This window comes from Girardinichthys multiradiatus, chromosome 12 (assembly GCF_021462225.1).
Source record: "Girardinichthys multiradiatus isolate DD_20200921_A chromosome 12, DD_fGirMul_XY1, whole genome shotgun sequence".
NCBI lineage: Eukaryota > Metazoa > Chordata > Actinopteri > Cyprinodontiformes > Goodeidae > Girardinichthys > Girardinichthys multiradiatus.
The window spans coordinates 27,187,478-27,203,093 of record NC_061805.1 but is presented as its reverse complement, the minus strand read 5'-3'; the positions used below and the strand labels follow the sequence as shown (position 1 = coordinate 27,203,093).

The 15,616-nt window shown below is 40.2% G+C and overlaps 1 protein-coding gene across 5 annotated transcripts in view; it reads left to right on the top strand.

The window, feature by feature from the left end:
• Positions 1-15,616, top strand: part of grid2 (glutamate receptor, ionotropic, delta 2) — a 749,910-nt gene that overhangs the window by 618,304 nt on the left and 115,990 nt on the right. The window lies entirely within an intron of this gene.

The window sequence follows — 15,616 nt, the reverse complement described above, 5'->3', positions numbered from 1 at the left end:
CGTAGGTAGTAAGTGAGCTAGATAACATACTCCAGACCAAGTAGCAGGCAGATACAGATATGATCTATTTCCACACATCCAACCCATGTTCTTAGGACACGAAAACCCATCTCTACTAGGAAAAGTAACAAGAATCCTGGTTAATTTACATGCCATGCCATACAATTAACCTCCATCCGGTAAGGCTGTAAGATTAAGAGTTAACACAAAGGTATCTGGAGCCAAAGATTCTGAAATAGTATAAGGATCAGTCCTGACAGGACAAGGTCTAGATGTATTAATGTGGGTCAAGGCACATGAAACTGGTATAATAGTTTTACAACCCTCCGTCTTTCCAAGGAAATAAGGTGTACTTTCCTCCTGTGTAATACAAATATCTGGATCTTTAATCGGATTTCTATTACCCCGAATTCTATAAAGAGTTCCTGTAGAAGCACACGTTAAATTAATCTCACTAGAAAATCTACTAACATTTCTGCTTTTTCTTACAGTATAATTCCTCACAGTTTTGATGCATCAGTTGCCACCATACATTATCAGTATGATCATAGTAGTCAGAAAAGTGATGAATCTCTCTTCGAATCCGCTGATGAATATTATTAGTCAGATTAACCACACATTGTCTTTGTTGTACCTTTTCCCAAAATGAACACAAGAGTTATAAAAATACTTGCAATACCAATCATTAGCATCAGAACAAACCATCTTCCATATAGCTGCATTGTGACCTTGAAGTGGAATGTCCTTTCTTCTGGTACTGAAAGCAAACAGTTTTTTTTCAAAGAAAACAAATTATAAACACAACTTAAAAAACAAAAAAAACAAAAGATCCTGCTGACTCTCCTGAGTGGCTTCAAGCTGCCCTGTTACCAGTCTGGTACAGGTGGGCAGTCGTAGGAAGCTCCTCTAGAAATATATTTAGAAACAGGAACTCTAACCTGCTGGAAGTTAGGCTTCCATAGTCCAACTAAACAACGGTGGAAATGAACACATTCAAATTTGTAATAATACCATAATGATAAATATCAAGCAATAAACATAAAAGTTAGATAAAAGCATCCGAGATATCCTCCTCAGAGTCAGTCTCGCTGTCAAAGTGGGAGGAAAGAATCTCTCACTGTGGTGTGTGTGCAGTGAGGCAAATGACCTTATGATTTCTAACTTTCAGGCAATGCGATGGCCTTAAGTAGATTCTGAAATAACGTTGCACTGCCCAAGGGATTATTGTGCCCTTGTAAGAACAGTGTTCTTCAACCACCTGTTCAATCACTCGCCAGTGATCAGCTTACAGTTCTTTGTCTTGTGGTGATCCGCTGTCCTCACACCTTTCAGCCGTGGATGATCCAGTTAGAAGATGACTTGTGTCCTGGAAGCCAGATGAAGCTGGAGGAGCTGGAGCTTTCCTGCAGCTTTCCTGCAGCTTTCCTGGGTGTCTAGTAGGATCTGATATGGGCCATTCCAGCGACTGGACTTCCTGTGTTTTCTCCTAGATTCTCTGACCAGAATCCAGTCCCCAGGAATAAAGGACTGGAGGGTGGAAGTGGCTGTTTCTGGTAATGCAGCCTTCACCGTCTGTGAAACTTGAGAAAACACAGTGGACAGGTTTTGACAGTAAAACAACATCCTATCTTCACACAAAGATGTGGAAGAAAATTATCTTGGCAATATCCGCATGTCCAAATTAGGAGACCTGCCACACAGCACTTCAAAAGGACTGAGATTTGCCTGTGTCCTTTGTCTCAATCTCATATAAGTGAGAACAGGGCCTTCACAACACTTGGCTAATTTTCAATTCAAAGTCCCATTCTCAAACCTAAGTGCTTAACTACATGAACTTCATCAAAACATCCAACAAAATCAAAAGAATTGATCTTCTGACTTCACCTGATATACTAGCAGTGACCATCAGCTAAATATTCTGAATATCAAAAATGTGACATGATGTTTGAGGAAGGTCTGATTACAGGTCAACATTTCATAGTTTCAGAATACCCAAAAAGAATTTCAAAAATGGTCTAATCTGTGGAGATATAAAATTTCACAAAAAATCAACACCATATTTTCAGAGAGGTTTTCAGAATGTGGTCTTAGGGAGCTATGCACCATTTATATAAACAAAGTACAACGTCTCTCTCGCATTGTCACTAAGTCCTCACTGGAGGTATGAGCTACCCTTTTTCCCATGAGTGCAAAAACCTTTGGAACCCCATGTTACTTTATTCTGACATTCCCCTCTTCTGGCGCAGGGTCCTACCCATGCGACAATCCAGCAAAAAGTTTGTACAAAAATGTTTAGTAACCAAGATCACATAACCTAGAACCAAAGAAATGAATTCTGACATAACTATGTGTCACTATGAATTTAACGAAAGCAACATAAAGAAAATCCAGATGTTTTTAACTGCAATTCAGTTCCATCAACAACCAAACACAAACTTTAGTTATTCAGTTCATCAATGTCTCACTTAGAAATTAGTCACATATCATCCTGATTTGTCTTGTACAAAGATGAGTATTAGATTAATGGACATCCAATGTAATTTGGATGAATAAACCCTTCAAATTGAATCTAATAAATAATTCCCACCAAGTATAAAGTCATGACTCAGATTCTTTATCAAAAATATATTCCTTACTTTTGGCATATCTTGAATTGTCAGCTAGCTTAATGGTACCAGGGAAACTTTCAATCTAATAAATCACCAATGATTCTGCATGCAAAACTAATTATTCAAACTAGTTTAAACGATTTCATTAACCTTTTAATAATAAAACACATAAATCTAAAAGTCCTGCTACATCCTTAATCATTATACAAAAAAAACATGTTATTAAGGCAACAATCACTACAAGCATTTTGATTCTTTTGTCTCTTAAACAGTGTTAAAACTCAGGAAGGGAGGTGCTGAGCGTTACCATGACAACAAAGGCATGAACCAACCTGGTAGGTGGGCGGAGTCAGGCAGAACTAACCTTTGATTGACAGTCTATGGGCGGACCCACAGTTTCTTCATCCCATCCCACATTAGTGTAACTTAAACTGCAAAGCTATTAACATGCACCTACCTCAGAAACAAGCTGCTTCTTAACTCTCCTGAAAACTCAAAGTTTAATCAATCTGGGATTTAGAAACATTATTCTAAACATGGATTATTGTTTCATGCAACATACAGGTCCTTCTCAAAATATTAGCATATTGTGATAAAGTTCATTATTTTCCATAATGTCATGATGAAAATTTAACATTCATATATTTTAGATTCATTGCACACTAACTGAAATATTTCAGGTCTTTTATTGTTTTAATACGGATGATTTTGGCATACAGCTCATGAAAACCCAAAATTCCTATCTCACAAAATTAGCATATTTCATCTGACCAATAAAAGAAAAGTGTTTTTAATACAAAAAACGTCAACCTTCAAATAATCATGTAAAGTTATGCACTCGATACTTGGTCGGGAATCCTTTTGTAGAAATGACTGCTTCAATGCGGCGTGGCATGGAGGCAATCAGCCTGTGGCACTGCTGAGGTCTTATGGAGGCCCAGGATGCTTCGATAGCGGCCTTTATCTCATCCAGAGTGTTGGGTCTTGAGTCTCTCAACGTTCTCTTCACAATATCCCACAGATTCTCTATGGGGTTCAGGTCAGGAGAGTTGGCAGGCCAATTGAGCACAGTGATACCATGGTCAGTAAACCATTTACCAGTGGTTTTGGCACTGTGAGCAGGTGCCAGGTTGTGCTGAAAAATGAAATCTTCATCTCCATAAAGCTTTTCAGCAGATGGAAGCATGAAGTGCTCCAAAATATCCTGATAGCTAGCTGCATTGACCCTGCCCTTGATAAAACACAGTGGACCAACACCAGCAGCTGACACGGCACCCCAGACCATCACTGACTGTGGGTACTTGACACTGGACTTCTGGCATTTTGGCATTTCCTTCTCCCCAGTCTTCCTCCAGACTCTGGCACCTTGATTTCCGAATGACATGCAGAATTTGCTTTCATCCGAAAAAAGTACTTTGGACCACTGAGCAACAGTCTAGTGCTGCTTCTCTGTAGCCCGGGTCAGGTGCTTCTGCCGCTGTTTCTGGTTCAAAAGTGGCTTGACCTGGGGAATGCGGCACCTGTAGCCCATTTCTTGCACACGCCTGTGCACGGTGGCTCTGGATGTTTCTACTCCAGACTCAGTCCACTGCTTCCGCAGGTCCCCCAAGGTCTGGAATCGGCCCTTCTCCACAATCTTCCTCAGGGTCCGGTCACCTCTTCTCGTTGTGCAGCGTTTTCTGCCACACGTTTTCCTTCCCACAGACTTCCCACTGAGGTGCCTCGATACAGCACTCTGGGAACAGCCTATTCGTTCAGAAATTTCTTTCTGTGTCTTACCCTCTTGCTTGAAGGTGTCAATAGTGGCCTTCTGGACAGCAGTCAGGTCGGCAGTCTTACCCATGATTGGGGTTTTGAATGATGAACCAGGCTGGGAGTTTTAAAGGCCTCAGGAATCTTTTGCAGGTGTTTAGAGTTAACTCGTTGATTCAGATGATTAGGTTCATAGCTCGTTTAGAGACCCTTTTAATGATATGCTAATTTTGTGAGATAGGAATTTTTGGTTTTCATGAGCTGTATGCCAAAATCATCCGTATTAAGACAATAAAAGACCTGAAATATTTCAGTTAGTTTGCAATGAATCTAAAATATATGAATGTTAAATTTTCATCATGACATTATGGAAAATAATTAACTTTATCACAATATGCTAATATTTTGAGAAGGACCTGTATAATCAAACATTCAGTCCAACAAAACAAAGACAAAACATCAGAGACAGACAAATGGCCAAATTTGAAGCTTCAAGAATTCAAAGAAATTTTTAACAATCTCTTTTCAGAATATGTTTTCTCAGCCATATCTTTTAATGCTATAATTGATCAATTTTGTTGTTACAATCGTCAGGATCCTTTTTAAAAATGAGTGCACATAGTCCAAAGAGATCTCAAAGTATTTAGAAGCACAGCAACAGTTTTCTCTTATATGAATCCAAATTTACTGATGCTGAAACCTTTTGCTAATTCTTTATACTGTAACTCTGTAATAATAACTACAATCCTGAGAGTTATTGTTATAGTTCTCTTTTTGTTTGGCTCAATTTGATCGCAGCTGCATTGCAGAATTTCAAGTTAAATGCAAAGAAGTATTTTTAATTTAATTCAATTCAAATTCAAAGATACTTTATTGATCCCCGAGGGGAAATTAGAAAAGTCAGCGTTGACATTTTCATGTTATACCCAAACTAAACAAAACTGCAGTGTTTGACTTAATCAGAAATTAAGATAAGAAGCTTGTCTCCAAACTGGACTTTTTCTCATTTTCTTTAATTTGGTCTATTTAAATTTTGAGAGTTGGGGAGAACTTATTACTAGAACCCCTCTTTTACAATCCAAATGCTGATAAATGTTCCAATATTTTATCTCTTAGTAATCTGAAATCACCTTGTGTACCTTTGTACTCCTATGTATTCCTTTAATCTTTAAACCCTAAGAAATCAAACAAGGAGACTTGAGTTTGAGCCGACCATCCTCTTACTGTTAAGAGAGCCTTTATTTCTTTTCTTTTCCTAAAATGAAGGATTTTACTTGTCTTTATTCCGTTATACAAGTCCTAACCTTGGTTCCAAAACTAAACTCTTCAACCCCAATCTGTGTTCCCCAGAGTAGAAATTTTGAGTATTATTGCATTTCAAAGCCACCAAATGACTGGAACTCATCATTGGCTTAGATCTATTTTAATAGGTAATCGGTCTACCTTTAATTAAGTATTATAATTTTATGGACCCAAAATCTATGGCTTACAGGCTTTAGGAGTCCAGGAACCACAAGTTGAATACTACTGCATTGAACAATGGTGTTAACTTTCTGCAGAGATTGAAGGATTGGCTAAATATATTGTTTCTGCTTGGACAATAATCAGATTTAAAATTATTAGTTCACAGCTCCTAATTTACCTCAGATCATATTTGCTTCAAACCCAGTTCATAAGAAGCTTCAGACAAACATTATGCTAAAAAAACAAAAACAAAACAATAAGCAGATCTGTTTTAAAATAAAGAAAAAGCATGCTTAAAAACTTGTTACTGTGGTGGAAAATAACTCCACGGTTCTGAAGGCCTTTTCATGCAGAGTCTTTTAGGAAGCATGAGATTAGTTTAATTTTTGTGTGGTACCACTGTCCAATCAGATTCTTTCTAAATAACCCAATTTTTTCATACTCATTTTAAAGGTTTGTTTTACCAAGGAAAATGTGTTTAACAAAACCAATTACTTCTCAAAAGTTTTAAAAGTTTTTAGCTGGTGATATCTTAGAAAACAACAAGTGTTTTAATATTTCTATGCAACACAGAACTGATCAGGTGTCCTTTCCTTCTCCAAAGGGAGAAAAAAGAACCTGCAGAACCAAACCTTTCATAGTTTTTGTCAGGACCTGATATAAGGTACAGTGTAAATCAACACGCTGCATGAATCAGAAAAGGTAAGAAAAAAACCTAATATAATCTCTTCCCAGCAGCTGCTGTGAAAAACAATGAATTTGTACCTTCCATAAGCGTCAGTTAACACTTGCGGACAAAAACTGCACCAAACTGGAAGTACTGTGTCAGAAACTGTATGAAGACCATCTGCAGTAGAACTAAGCCTGTTTTAATGAGTTCTCTACCCATTAGATTTATGGGATACAAATTCTGACAACAGAAAATTATACCTGAAGGAGAAACCCATCAGGTTTTACGCATTCGCTGGGTTTTAAAAATACTCCTTCATAAGATCTGTCCTGAGAATAACATAGAAACACTTGGTTACTGCTGAGTTTTGGAGATGTTGTAACTTCCTCTGCATTTTCATAACTTTTAATAACTATAATAATTGACCCTGAATATTCCACGACGAAAGAGAACTTGTTTCTCTGAAAGAATTAACCGGAAAGTATCAAATGAGTTAAGTTATCACCCTTTTAAAGATACTTTTCTAACCCTAAAATAATATTTTAACCCGCTATATCTGTCCACGTCAAGCAAGCGTCACATGAGCAGCGGTTAATAAGCGTTCTTCATTGCAGAAAATAGGAAAAGATTTATGCAAATGTGTGTGTGTTTGTACGTTACCCCCATCAGTTTCTAAATCGCTCCAGAGTCAGACTGTCATGGCACACAGTTCTCTATCAGTCCAAAAAAACAACCAGGCCCTTCCCTGGTCTGTTGGTGAGACATTCAATCATTCTTTGTCCACTTTAACTTCTCCAGGAGGGAGAAAGAAGAAACTTTGCTCCGGTTTCTCTTCTGCCCGCATAAGATGCTTTCAATATAAATCCAGTGTATCGCTCTTCTGGCTCTTGCAAACAGCATGGATCGTTGTCCATCTCAGTGGGTCCAGACTTCTTCTGAGTTTTTTTTTTTTTTTTTTCTTGTAGAAAGTCACACTGCGATTTTCAACATGCAGGAAGGCAGATCTCTCTCTTTCAGGCCGTGCTGGAGAAGCGTCTCTGGTGGAGTAGCCATGGAGAAGGGCAGGTTTCTAAAATCCAGACTCAAAAACGCAGATGTTGAACTCAAATCCCATATATGTGTGTATTTGTGTGTGAGGGAGGCAGAAGAAAAGTTTAGTATAGGTTCAGATTTTGCACAAAGAAATATTATCAGTCAGTCAGTCAGTTGTCCCCCTGCCTGTCACTTCCTTCCACAACATGAACTATACTCCTTTCTAAAACAACTTTCTTTTCGCATCTCTAATGTCCCTTTTCACTTTTACCTTCTTTCCCGACTGATCGCAATATTTAAGACAAACAAAACTTCCTTCAGGAAAGTTTTAACTCTTTAACCCCTTAATTGATGCACTCTGTGCTTTTTAATCTTTTCTTATGTTTTTTTTAATTTTTATTTTTCCATCAACTGTTTTACTTGAAACTATTTAAACTGTTTAACTTATTTACACTCAAACTTCCACGCTGTGAAAAACCAAACTTATCTTCCAAATTAAAGCACATTTAACACAATCATCCCCACTTTTTCATTTCATTATTTTATAAATCAGAGTCTGAAGAAGGAGAAACCCCTGATGCCTCAAGGTTCCGGAACCATTTTGTTTTTACCCGTTCAGCGGCACATCTGCCCACTGGCTTTTCTCCTTTATGAGGTGTCGAAAATTGCTAAAAACCACCCGCAAAACCCTGTGTTTTGCTTTATCCCATTGTTACCAATGAGAACCTCCCTGCCATTCCTTTTGCAGGGTAACTGGGCCCTCAGCTGATGTCCTCCCTCTCGCAACTCTGGCACCTAATTAATTAGTTAGGAGATGATGGTTAATGTGTAATAAAAATAATAATATACATTATATCATACAGAGCAACTTCTTACCCAGATATATTTGAAGACAAATAGTTCGGATCTAATCGTCCAGAAGCCACAGGCGGGGATGAGAACTCCCATCCGTAAAATGGAAGTGGACTGAGAACAACTCTCAGGCTGGCCAGGCGTCCGTGTCCCATCCTGCGGTCTCCTCTGGCACGTTAGATCCTGTTCGTGACGCTAAAATTGTTGTGGAATTTTCTTATCAAAGTGGGTAGAAGTTGACTCATAACAAGAAAAAATCCGGACTTTGTCTTTATAAGTTTTATTCAAAGGCATTCAGCGTTTGAAGACCCTGACACTGACGTTAGTCAGTGAAACAGAGCCCCGATCAACATTTACACACAGTATTTATACCAGAACATGACAGTGTTATCTCAACACTTCAAAGAGTCTGTGTGTTATGACCCCAGACCCTTCTCGGGTTCAGAGGTGACTAGGTTACCTAGGAACAACCATCTACTCTCCCTGAGGCATCACCCTAACAAATGCCCTTAACCATTAAACTTCTGATAATGGCTTTTACAGCTTCCTCCTCTAACACAGATGTTCACTGGAGTGAGGTAAACCAAAGGTCATACACTGTGGAATGCTTACTGCAAGAATTTGTATCACACCATTTTTACAATACCTTACATGGTTCTCATCTGTTCTAGGTGATGTTTTTCTTGTCCTCTTTTCTGATCAGAAAGACGAACCCTGTTTAATCTGATTTTGCGTTCAAATAGCCTCCTCCCTTTGACACAGAGTTTATTAGACTTTCAAAAAAACTATTCTTAATAGGACCAATGCTTTGAGAAGACATCTGCACAGACTTCTGAGGCATGAAAAGCTGTCTTCAATGTCTGCAAGACGCTTGATTAGCGAAGTTTGAAAATAAAGCTTGAAACATGTCATAATACAAATACAATGACTCATTGGTACTATTTTATAATTGTAGATTCACATAACTTTACTTTGCAGTGTGTCTCCATTCCCTAACCTTTAAAGGGCAAGCAGTTTTCTGACCTGTACTGTCTGTGTGTCCTTCTGGCATGTACATCATGTCCACAGAGTGAAACACAAAGGTTGAAAGGTTTGACGGGACAATGGAGCAATAAAGACTGAATACTGTTAAAATGCTCCAAAACTCCAACCTTGCAGCGTTTAATTGTAGTCTTTGCAGTTGTGAACCTTCTGTGGTACCAGTCAATCAAAAAGTCATTCAAATTGATATTTTTCAGAAGTCTGAAGAAAATTTGTTAAATTGTTAAAAAGGGTTTACCTCACTACATAATGAAGATGCTGGAATCCTGACTTTGAGTTGACGCCAGCACAGCATTTTCCATCTTTGCTTTATTTTCATCCATAATGGACCACTGGAGCTGTTCTGTATCCAGGAATAACTCAAGTCTGATGCTATAACTTTGAAGAGACTTTGCATTTAATTGAGAAGGATTTTCTGCATTTTGAACAGAAATTGCAAGCTATCTTTCATCTCAAAAGTTGGAAAGGAGTTGTAAGGAGCCAGTTAGATTAGATTAGATTAGATTAGATTAGATTAGATTAGATTAGATTAGATTAGATTAGATTAGATTAGATTAGATCAGATTATATTATATTAGATTAGATTAGACTCCTCCTTGAACCACTACCTTAACCTGGTGGAGGAGTTTGAGTGCTCAAATGATCCTAGAGGCTATGTTGTCTGGGGCCTAAATGCCCCTGTAAGGGTCTCCCATGGCAAACAGGCTCTAGGTGATGGGTCAGACAAAGAGCAGTTCAAGAATCCCTCATGAGGACGAAAATATCGAGGCACGTGACGTCGCCCGGTACGGCGGAGCCGGGGTCCCACCCTGGAGCCAGGCCTGGGGTCGGGACTCGCCGGAGAGCGCCTGGTGGCCGGGTTGCTCCCCGCGGGACCCGGCCAGGCCAAGACCGAACAAGCGACGCGAGGCCATCCCCCATTGGGCCCACCACCGTGAGGGACCGGTGCAAAGAGGATTGGGTGGCGGACGAAGGTGGAGACCTCAGCGGCCCGATCCCCAGATGCATAGGCTGGCTCTAGGGACGTGGAATGTCACCTCGCTGGGGGGAAGGAGCCTGAGCTTGTGCGGGAGGTCGAGAGATATCGACTAGAAATAGTCGGGCTCGCCTCCACGCACAGCGTGGGCTCTGGAACCCATCTCCTTGAGAGGGGTTTGACTCTCTTCTACTCTGGAGTGGCCCACGGGGAGAGGCGGCGGGCTGGTGTTGGTTTGCTTGTTGCCCCCCAGCTCAGCCATCTCGTGTTGTGGTTTACCCCAGTGGATGAGAGGGTCGTATCCCTGCGCCTTCGGGTTGGGGATAGGTCTCTGACTGTCGTCTCGGCCTATGGGCTGAGCGGTAGTGCGGAGTATCCGGCCTTCTTGGTGTCCCTGTCGGGGGTGCTGGATAGTGCCCCTCCCAGGGACTCCATTATTCTGCTGGGGGACTTCAACGCCCACGTGGAAAACGACAGTGACACCTGGAGAGGCGTGATCGGGAGGAATGGCCTCCCCGAACTGAATCCGAGTGGTGTTTTGTTATTGGACTTCTGTGCTAGTCACGGATTGTCCATAATGAACACCATGTTCAAACATAAGGGTGTCCATCAGTGCACTTGGCACCAGAACACCCTAGGCAGGAGGTCGATGATCGACTTTGTTGTCGTATCATCAGACCTTCGTCCGCATGTTTTGGACACTTAGGTGAAGAGAGGGGCTGAGCTGTCCACTGATCACCACCTGGTGGTGAGTTGGATCCGCTGGAGGAGGAGAAAGCTGGACAGACTTGGCAGGCCCAAGCGCATAGTGAGGGTCTGCTGGGAACATCTGGCGGAGCCCTCGGCCAGGGACGTATTCAACTCCCACCTCTGGGAGAGCTTTGACCAGATCCTGGGGGGATGTTGGAGACATAGAGTCCGAGTGGACCATGTTCTCTGCATCTATTGTCGATGCTGCTGCCCGTAGCTGCAGCCGTAAGGTCTGCGGTACCTGTCGCGGCAGCAATCCCAGAACCCGGTGGTGGACACCAGCAGTAAGGGATGCTGTCATGCTAAAGAAGGAGTCCTATCAGCTGTGGTTGGCTTGTAGGACTCCTGAGGCGGCTGACGGGTACCGTGAGGCCAAGCGTGTTGCGGCCCGGGCTGTGCAGAGGCAAAAATCCGGGCCTGGGAGGAGTTCGGTGACGCCATGGAGAAGGACTACCGGTTGGCCTCGAAGCGATTCTGGCAAACAGTCCGGCGCCTCAGGAGGGGGAAGCAGTGCTTCGCCAACACTGTTTATAGTGGGGGTGGGAGGCTGCTGACCTCGACTGAGGACATTATCGGGCGGTGGGAGGAGTACTTCGAGGATCTCCTCAATCCTGCCATCACGCATTCCGTGGTGGAAACAGAGGCTGGGGACTCGGGGTTGGACTCTTTCATCACCCAGGCTGAAGTCACCGAGGTGGTTAAAAAGCTCCGCGGTTTCAAGGCTTCGGGGGTGGATGAGATCCACCCTGAGTACCTCAAATCTCTAGATGTTGTTGGGCTGTCATGGTTGACATGCCTATTCAACATTGCGTGGCGGTCGGGGACAGTGCCTCCAGACTGGCAGACTGGGGTGGTGGTCCCCCTTCATAAGAAATGGTAAGAAAATCAAATAGGTACACCAAACATCTTGTTGCACTAAGCATGTTGGCTTAACCTACAAGGAAATATTGAAACTCTTATAAAACACAAGACCAGGTTTTTCTTTAGCTGGTGAAAAATTATTTCATATGGCACAGTTTTTGATCCATTAAAGGTCAGTGAAGTTAAAGAGCATGTTTTAGTTTCGTCAACCGCAGCTGCAACACTGCACTTTGACAGCTTATGTTATTGCTGCACACTAAGACAATGTGAACAGCCAACTGGACACCAATGGATTCACTGTCATAGTTGCTCTGGCCAAAGTGTAAAATATGATGAGTGATTAACTTCTAAAAAGTGTTAACAATTTTAGAGCATTATCATTATTCACATTTTTAAGATGTTGTGGGGCTAGTGGCATCCCTCTTATGTTATTCCAAAGATCCTTGGAAAAAAACATTGGGCTTTAACTTTTAGTTTTTCCAAAAATTATAAAGAATAGACTCGGGTGTTTTGGCTATAGAAATTAAATGAATTATTCTTTATGACATTTCAAAAAATTTCAACTGGATTGAACAGGATGGAAATGTTTTTTAGTCTCAGCATTTTGGCATCTAAATTAAGTCAGACTCAGCGTTAAGGGTAGAGGATCATTCCTGGTGTTGCTTCTATTTACCCTTATTTACTGTGCATATTTTTGGATTGTAGGAAAATATCATAAAACAGAAAATTCACACAGGCAAAGGGAAAACATGCCAACTGTGTTATTAGACACAAACAAGCACGGAAATATACAATCCTAAAACTTAGAAATGTCTCCGAAGACAGTTTTATTTCAAAAAAGTTGAAAATTACTATAATTAAGGTTCTCCTTTCAAACCCCTCAATAACCATAGGAAACTGAGGTTTCAGTATTATAGAAACACCTCTCAGATTTCAAATGACTCTGTTAACCTTAAATTATTATAAAAGAGAAGATATAGATTGCTACAGTAACACATCCTGAGAATAGAACAGAGTAAAGAGGTTGTCAGAATAAGAGAATATATTTGAAAAAAGTTACTACAAATATATATATTATATATATATCAAGCGGAGCATTATAGCGTTAGCCGTAATGCTCCACTTGTGAAAGTAAATCTGTTGGGCTTCTTCTTGGCACTCAGACAACAATTATGAGTGACAGGAAACTTTAAAAGCCATCTATCTCGAAATTCTAGAGCACCTTATGTTTCCTTTTGCTGACAAGCTTTACAGTGATGCTGATTGTATTATCTAGTAGGACTTGGCATCTCCTACACTGCCAATGGACCAAAAGCTTGTTCAATGACCATGTTACTGTGCTAGGTTGGCCAGCAAACATTCCTTGACCGGAATCCTATAGAGAATCTATGGAATATTTTCAAGAGGAAGATGAGAAACACCTGACACAACAATGCAAATGACCTAAAGGCTACTATCAAAGCAACCTGGGCTTCCTACAATTAGCAGAACCATAGGCCGATCATCTCCATGCCACGCTGCGTTGGTGCAGTAGTGTAGTGTATTTATACCCCTCCACCATCTCCTCTTCTTCTCACCAGCTTCCTGTACTCAGCTTCTTGTCCATCTCTGATACACCTCACGATTTCAGAATCCTCCAAGTATTTCTGCAGATGACAACAGTCTGTTTTGTACTAGAAGTCTGAGTTGTACAGAGTCAAAAGGAATTGTGAGAGTACAGTCCCCTGTTGTGCTCCTGTGCTGCTAACTATCTGCTTAGGTACGAAACCCTTCAGTTTCTCAAACTGCGTTCTGTTTGTCAGGTAGTCTTTAAGACAGGTGATTGTTGAGGCCTCCACCTGAGTCTTCTGGAGTTTCTGACAAAGCAAATCTGGTTGAATTGTGTTAAATGCACTGGAGAAAACAAAGAACATGATACTCACAGTACTGCCTGCTTTGTCCAGAAGACATTCGGTTTGTTGAAGTTTATTTTATTGCACACTGTAATTTATTGCAATTTGCTTTTATTTGTTCAATTGTTCAAAAAAGGTTGAGATGTGAAGTAAACTGCAATGTAGTTTGAAAACAAAATATGTGTGTCTGGTTGCAGGGTGTATGTGTGTTTGTGTGTGCCAGGGGGGTGTGAAAATTTTCCTATAAACCAAAAGGGGGCTTAGTTGAAAAACTTTAGTAACCACTGCACTAGGCTGAGAAACAAGCACACACAGTGACAGCTCCCCCCATTTGACAGGAAGAGTTTACAACAATGTGACCCAGGGTCTTAACATACATTAAAGTGAAAAACATAAACATCTTGCTAGATGTTATTATGCTATTGCATAACTGTACATGAAATGACTAGGATGAACTATGTTGAGAACTTGGTGAGCCGCATGAACAAAAGTTGCAGATTTGATTCTTCATCTCGAGGAAGAAGGAACAGAGGGAGGAAAACCATAAATAACAATGGAAAGCTATATTGAGAAGACTAAGCAGGGTTCCTTTGATGCTGCCAAGCTGCGTTCACAAAGATACGACAAGCCTGCTCTAAAATCCAGAAACATGCAAACACAGACTTCTCTTTATTTACATTTTGTTTTATAGTTTTAAACAAAGTAAATTTGTATGGTGTCTTGACAAAGCAGAAGCGCTGCACTTCTAAATCTAAGAAGAGAAACTTCACTGATTTGTTTCTGTAAGGGGAAGAAACCTAAAACTCTAACTTGGCAATTGTTTATCTGCTAACACAATGAACCCTTCAGAAGAGTGATATTATCAATACTGATCCAATTATCCCAATCAACCCTTAGTGATCATCACTACTTCTAATCAAACAACCATGATGTATCTTCTGACATCATGTTTTTTTAAGAAAGGAGATGTTGTAAGTCACAAGTGAACTTTAAGCAAAAACATGTTGATTTCGTAGGAGTTTATTTATGGACCTCTGTATTGTAGATGCATGCGTCTCAAGAATGAACCTCCTTGTATCCTATAAAAAATCCAGTCTACTAAACTTAAGTTTGACCTGCTTTAACTTTTAAAGCTTTCTAGTCACACCTTGCGCATTTAGACTCAGGTCGAAGATAAATCAGCTTTTAACCTAACAAGCATGTTTTTGAACTGTAGTGAAAACCAGAACACAAGAGAAAATCCACACAAATGCAGATGTAGAAGTAAAATAAACTATTCTTATATTCTTATATTCTTATATTTGCATAAACATTTAGTAACTGAAATAGATCTGATCGGTAAAATTATACATACATACATACATACATACATACATACATCATCTGAATTTCTCATTAAAATTGTCTCAAAACTGATTATAAACAATGACATTAGGTTTTTTCACAGTTCTTAATTTTTAAAATAAAAAAGCTGAGAGGAGCTTAAAATTTCACAATTTAAAATAATATAATTAAGTAAAATAAAAAGCCACATCAGAAACTACTACATAAACCATGCATGGGTATTATGCAAACTGCCCGTAGTACATGGCCCATGCATTTTAGCGCCTTCAGGCTGGTTTTAAAACCTGTTGTCAACAGCAAATGTACAGTATAAAAACCAGGCGGTGGAGAGATATCAAATTTAAATTGAATAAAATAGCCTAAACCATGGAAA